Below are 7,110 nucleotides of genomic sequence, written 5' to 3' on the forward strand. Positions count from 1 at the left end.
CCCTCCCAATTTCCTGGCCCCCTCCTCATCTCCTGTCCCTCCAAATTTCCTGTCCCCCCTCATCTGCTGTCCCCTCCTCATTTCCTGTCCCCTCTTCATCCCTTGACCCTCCCCATGTCCTGTCCCTCTTCATCTCCTCTTCCCCATGTCCTGTCTTTCCTCATCTCCTTTCCCCCTCATCTCCTGTCCCCTCTTCATTCGTGACCCTCCCTTTCTCTTGTCCCTTCCCCTCTCCTATCCATCCTCCTCTCATATCCCTCCTCATTTCCTGTCCCTCCTCATCGCCTCTCCGTCTTCATCTCCTGTCCCTCCTCATCTCCTATCCCTCCCCATCTCCTTTCCCTCCTCATCTCCTGTCCCCTCCACAAGTCCTGTCCCTCCCTATCTGCTGTCCCTACTCATCTCTTGTCTCCTGCCCATGTTTGTCCCTCCACATCTCCTGTCCCTCCTCATCTCCTGTACTCCTCATTATCTGTCACTCCTCTTCTCCTGTCCCCTCCCTATCTCCTGTCCCTCCTCATCTCCTATCCCCTATCCCTCTCCTGTCGATCCTCATATCCGGTCCCCTCCCCATCCCCTGTCTCCTCTGCATCACCTGTCTCCTCTGATTTATTGTCCCTCACCATCTACTGTCTATCCTCATCTACTCTCCACTCCCCATCTTTTCTCCATCCTCATCTCCTCTCCCTCCACATCTCCTGTCCCCTCCTCATCTCCTGTCCCTCCCCATATCCTGTCCCTCCTCATCTCATTTCCCCCTCATCTCCTGTCCCGTCCTTTTTCCTGTTCCCTCCTTTTCTCTTCTCCCTTCCCGTCTCCTGTCCCTCCCCCTCTACTGTGCCTCCTGAGCTCCTGTACCTGCTCATTTCCTCTTCCCTCCTCAACTCCTGTCCTTTCCGCATCTCCTGTCCCTCCTCATCTCCTGTCTTCCTTCATCCCCTGTCCCCCATCTCTTGTCCCTCCTCACCTTCTGTCCATCTTCATCTCTGTATCTCCACATCTCCACCCTTCTCTTCCCTCCTCATCTCCTGTCGCTTCCTCATCTCCTCTCATTCTCCATCTCCTGTCCCTCCTCATCTAATGTCCCTCATCATTTCCTCACCCCTCCGTGGGTCCTGTTTCTGCCCATCTCCTGTCCCTCCTCTTCTCCTGTCTCCTCCCCATCTCCTTGCCCTCCTCATCTACTGTCCCGCATCATCACTTGTCCCTCCTCATTAACTACCACTCTTCATCTCCACACCCCTCCCCATCACTTGTACCTTCACATATCCTGTCCCCTCCTCATTCCTGTCCCCACCATTGTCCTGTCCTTCCCTATCTCTGGTCCCTCCTCATCTCCTGTCCCTCCTCATCTTCTATTGCCTCCTCATCTCCTGTCCCATCCTCATCTCCTGAAACTCCTCCTCTCCTGTCCCTTCTCCTCTCCTGTACCTCCTCATTTCCTGTCCCTCCCCCTCTCCTCTCCCTCATCCTCTCCTGTCCCTCCTCATCTCCTGTCCCCTCCACATATCCTGTTCCTCCCCTTCTCCTGTCCCTCCTCATCTCCTGTCCCTGCTCTTCTCCTGTTTCTCCACATGACCAGTTACTCCTCATCTCTTCTCCCCTCTCCATCTCCTTTCCCTTCTAATCACCTGTCCCCTCCCCATCTCCTGTCCTTCCCCATCTCCTGTCCCTCCTGATCTCCTGTCCTTCATCATTTCTTCATGCTCCCCATCTCCTGTCTCCTCAGCTTCTCCTGTCCCTCCTCACCCTCTCTAACCTCCCCATGTACTGTCTTTCTCCATCTCCTGTCCCACCTCTTCTCCTGTCCTTCCCCATCTCCTGTCCTCATCTTCTCCAATTCCTCCTCATCACCTATGCCTGATCATCTCCTCTTCATCCTCATCCCCTGTTCCTCCCCATCTCATGTCACCTCCACATCTCCTTTCCCTCCACATCTCCTGTGCTCCTCATCTCCTGTCCCCTCCTCAAGTCCTATCCCTCCTCATCTGTGCTCCCTCATCATCTCCTGTTTCCCCTCATACGCTGTCCCTTCCTCATCTCCTGTCCCTCCACATCTCCTGCCCTTCCTCATCTTGTCTCCCTCCTCATCCCCTGTCCCTCCCCATCTCCTTTCTCTCCTCATCTCCTGTACCACCTCTTCTCCTGTCCTTACCCATCTCCTGTGACTCATCATCTCCTGTCCCTCCTCATCTCCGATGCCTAATCATCTGTTCATCCTCATCTCCTGTCCCCATCTCCTGTTCATCCCCATCTCCTATCCATACTCCTCTCCTATCCCTCCTCATTTCCTCTCCCTCCTCATCTCCTGTCCCTTCCTATTCTCCTGTCCTTCCTCATCATCTCTCCCTCCTCATCTGCTCTTTCCCCTCATATCCTGTCCCTCCTCATCTCCTGTCCCTACTCCTCTCCTGTACCTCCTTGTCTCCTGCCCCCCTCATCCAGTGTTACCTCCTCATTTCCTGTACCTCCTCATCTCCTATTTCTCCGCATATCCTGTCCCTCCTCATCTCCAATCTCCTCTGCATCCCTTGTCCCCCTCCTCATCTCCTGTCCCCCTCCTCATCCCCTATCCCACCGCATGTCTTTTCCCTGCCCATTTGCTGTCTTTCCCCATCTACTTTCCCTCCCCATCTCCAGTCCCTCTCTTCTCCTGTCCCTCCATATCTCCTCTCCCTCCTCCTCTTCTGTCTGTCGTCATCTCCACTCCCCTCCCCTTCTCCTGTTCCTCCCCATTTCCTGTCACTCCTCATCTCCTGTGCCTCCGCATTTCCTGTCCCTCCCATTGTCCTGTCTTTCATCATTACCAGTCACTCCTCATCTCCACTCCTCTCCCCATCTGCTATGACCTCCCCATCTCCTCTCCTTCTCCATCTCCTGTCCCTCCTCCTCTCCTGACCTACATCTCTCTTGTCCTCCTCATCTCCTGTCTCCTCCACTTCTCCTGTCCCCTCATCACCCTCTGTAAACTCACCATCTACTGTATCTCCCCCTCTCCTGTCCCCTTCCCTTCTCCTGTCCCTCTGCATCTCCTGTCCCTCATCATCTCCGCTTCCCTCCTCATCTCCTGTTCCATCCTCATCTCTTCTCCCTCCTCATCTCCTGTTTCTCCCCATATCCTCTCCCCCCTCATCACCTGTCTTTCCAAATCTCCTGTCCCTCCTCATCTCCTGTACCTCCCAATCTCTTTTCTCCCCTTATTTCCTGACCTTTCTTTTTTTTTCTTTTTTCTTTTGATTTCTTTTTCTTTTTTCTTTTCTTTTCTTCTTTTTTTTCTTTTTTTACTGTAATTAGTAAAAGGGTTACATGATATTTGCCAGATAGAAGGTGCATTAATTCACATACATTGATACCCTTTCACATGTCTTGGTACCCGTTTCCCTCCCCCCCACACTCCCCACTCATCTTGGTTTTCCCCCCTTCCCTATCAAATTTCAAATATCCAAATACAAATAAGTTCAATATATCAGATAACAAAGTGAGATACTATACCAATATGAGATAACCAAGGGACAGCAAAGGAGATGAGAGACAACATAGTACATTAAGGACAACAATCATTCATTATATGGCTTTTGTTTCACTATCCTGGAGGTCCTTTCAATTAGCTTCACATTATATGTCCTTATGTATCAAGAGTTTGCTCTATTACAAATCTCTGCTAGTAGAGCAGAAGGTCTCTACTGATTATGACGAATGAGGGAAACCATTGAGCCTAAGTTCCTTTGAGTCTGGCTTACTTCACTTAATATAATTTTTTCTAAGTCTTTCCATTTCCTAACAAATGGGGCGATGTCATTCTTTCTGACAGCAGCATAGAATTCCATAGTGTAAAAATACCACAACTTGTTGATCCACTCATCAACTGAGGGACATCTAGGTTGGTTCCATATCTTTGCTATGGTGAATAGTGCTGCAATGAACATTGTTGTGCTAGTGGGTTTAGTATGTCCTTGTTTCTGGGTCCTGATCCTCCACAGCTCCTGTCCCTCCTCATCTGGTCTCCTCCCCATCTCCTTTCCCTCCTCAGCTACTGTTCCTCCTCATCATCTCTGCCTCCTCTTTAACTATCACTACTCATCTCAACTCCCCTCCCCATCACCTGTCCCTCCATGTATCCTGTCCCCTCCTCATTCCTGTCCCCAACACTTGTCCTTTCCCTCCCAATCTCTTGTCCCTCCTCATCAACTTTACCTCCTCATCTCCTGTCTCTCCTCATCCCTTATTTCCTCCTCATATCCTGTCCCATCCTCACCTCCTGAAACTCCTCCTCTCCTGTACCTTCTCCTTTTCTGTCCCTCCCAATCTCCTGTCTCTCCTCCTTTCCTGCCTCTCCTCCTCGGCTGTCGCTCCTCATCTGCTGTCCCCTCCCCTTCTCCTGTTCCTCCCCATTTCCTGTCACTCCTCTTCTCCTGTGCCTCCGCATTTCCTGTCCCTCGGATTCTCCTGTCTCTCCTCATTACCAGTCACTCCTCATCTCCACTCCCCTCCCCATTTGCTGTCCCCTCCCCATCTCCTGTCCTTCTCCATCTCCTGACCCTCGTCCTCTCCTGACCTTCACATCTCTTGTTCCTCCTCATCTCCTGTCTCCTCCACTTCTCCTGTCCCTCCTCACCCTCTGTAAACTCACAATCTACCGTATCTCCCACTCTCCTGTCCCTTCTCTTCTACTGTCCCTCCCCATTTCCTATCCCTCATCATCTCCTCTGACCTCATTTCATGTCCCCTCCTCACTCCTGTTCCTCCTCATCTCCTCTCACTCCTCATCTCCTGTTTCTCCTCAGATCCTGTCCCTCCTCATCTCCTGTCCCTCCTCAGCTCCTGTCCCTCCTCATCTCCTTTCCCTCCTCATCTCCTATCCCCCCCATCTCCTTTCTCTCCTCATCTCCTGTCCCTCCCCATCTCCTGTCCCTCCCCATCTCCTTTCTCTCCTCATCTCCTGTCCCTCCTCATCTCCTGACCTTTCTAACCACCTATCCCACCTCACCCTCTGTAACCTCCCCATCGACTCTCTCTCCCCATCTCCTGTCCCTCCCCATCTACTGTCCCTCCGCATTTCCTGTCCATCCTCATCTCCTATCCCTGCCCCATCCTCTGTCTGTCCTCATCTCCTGTCCTTTCCCCATCCTCTGTCCATCCTCATCTCCTGTCCCTCCTCATCTCCTGTCCCCTCCTCATCTCCTGTCCCTCCCTATGTCTTGTCCTTCCTCATCTCCTCTGCATCCCCATGTCCTGTCCATCCTCATGTCCTGTCCCTCCTAATTTCCTGTCTCTCCACATCTGCTGTCCCCTCCCCATCTCCTGTCCCACCCTATGTCTTGTCCCTCCACATCACCTCTTCCCTCCTCATCTCTTGTCCCTTCCTCATCTCCTGTCCCGTCTTATCCCCTTTCCCTCCATATCTCCTGTGCCTCCCAATCTTTTCTCCCTCCTCATCTCCTGTCTACTCCCCATTTCCTGTCCCTCCACATCTCCTGTAACTCCTCATCTCCTGTAATCTTCATTAGCTGTCACTCCTCATCTCCTCTCCCCTCCCTATCTCCTGTCCGTTTTCATCTCCTATCCTCTAACCATCTCCTGTATATCCTCATATCCTGTCCCCTCCCCATCTCCTGTCTCCTCCGCATCACCTGTCTCCTCCAATTTACTGTCCCTCCCCATCTCCTCTCAATCCTCATCTACTCTCCACTCCCCATCTTTTGTCCATCCTCAACTCCTCTCCCCAACTCATGTCCTGTCCCCTCCTCACCTCCAGTCCCTCCCCTTGTCCTGACCCTCCTTATCTCATTCCCCCTCATCTCCTTTCCCTTCCTGATTCATGTTCCCTCCCTTTCAATTGTCCCTTCCCATCTCCTATCCCTCCTCATCTTTGGTCCCACCTCATCTTCGGTCCCTCCTCATCTCCTGTCCCTCCTATCTCCTGTGATTCCAAATCTCCTGTTTCTCCCCATCTCCTCACCCTCCTCATCTCCTGTCTCCTCCCCATCTCCTCTCCCTCCAAATCTCCTGTCCCTCCTCATCTACGGTACTCCTCTTTACTTGTCACTCCTCATCTCTTCTCCCCTCCATGACTCCTGTCCCTGCTCATCTCCTATCCCCTATCCATCTCCTGTCCATCCTCATGTCCCTCCTGAGCTCCTATCCATGCTCATTTTCTCTTCCCTCCTCATCTCCTGTCCCTTCCTCATCTCCTGTCCCTCCTCATCTCCTGTCCCTCCACATCTGTTTCCCCTCACATCCTGTCCCTCCTCATCTCCTGTCTCTCCTCATCTCCTGTCGCTCCATATCTCCTGTCCCTCCTCATCTCCTGTCCACCCATCTCCCTTCGCTCTTCATCTTCTGTCCATCCTCATCTCTGACCCTCCACATCTCCTATCCCTTGCCATTTCCTGTCCCTTCACATCTCCTGTCTCCTCCCCATCTCCTGTCCCTCCTCATCTGCTGTCCCTCCTCATCTCCTGTACTCATGATTACCATGCACTCCTCCTCTCCTCTCCCCTGCCCATCTCCTGTCCCACCTCATCTCCTGTCCCCTATCCATCTTCTGCCCCTCCTAGTATCCTGTCCCCTCCCCATCTCCTGTCTCCTCCGCATCACCTGTCTCCTCCAATTTACTGTCCCTCCGCATCTCCTGTCTATCCTCATCTCCTTTCCCCCTCATCTCCTGTCCCTTCCTCATTCCTGTTACATCCCTTTCTGTTGTCCCTTCCCATCTCCTGTCCCTCCTTCTCTCCTGTCCACCCTCATCTCCTGTCCCCCACATCTCCTCTTCTCTCCTCATCTCGTGTCCCTTCCTCATCTCGTGACCCTCCTCATCTCCTGTCGCACCTCCTCTCCTATCCCCTATCCATCGCCTGTCCATCCTCATATCCTTATCTCCTCCCCATCTCCTGTCTCCTCCGCATCACCTGTCTCCTCCAATTTACTGTCCCTCCTCATCTCCTCTCAATCCCCATCTCCTCTCCCCTCCCCATCTTTTGTCCATCCTCATCTGCTCTCCCCCACACATCAACTTTCCCATCCTCATCTCCTGTCCCTCCCCTTGTCCTGTCCCTCCTCATCTCAATTCCCCTTGTCTCCTGTCCCCTCCTCATTCCTGTTCCCTCCCTT

The sequence above is a fragment of the Megascapheus bottae genome, unplaced genomic scaffold (assembly GCF_031878675.1).
Source record: "Megascapheus bottae isolate mThoBot1 unplaced genomic scaffold, mThoBot2.hap1 HAP1_SCAFFOLD_51, whole genome shotgun sequence".
NCBI classification, from domain to species: Eukaryota; Metazoa; Chordata; class Mammalia; order Rodentia; family Geomyidae; genus Megascapheus; species Megascapheus bottae.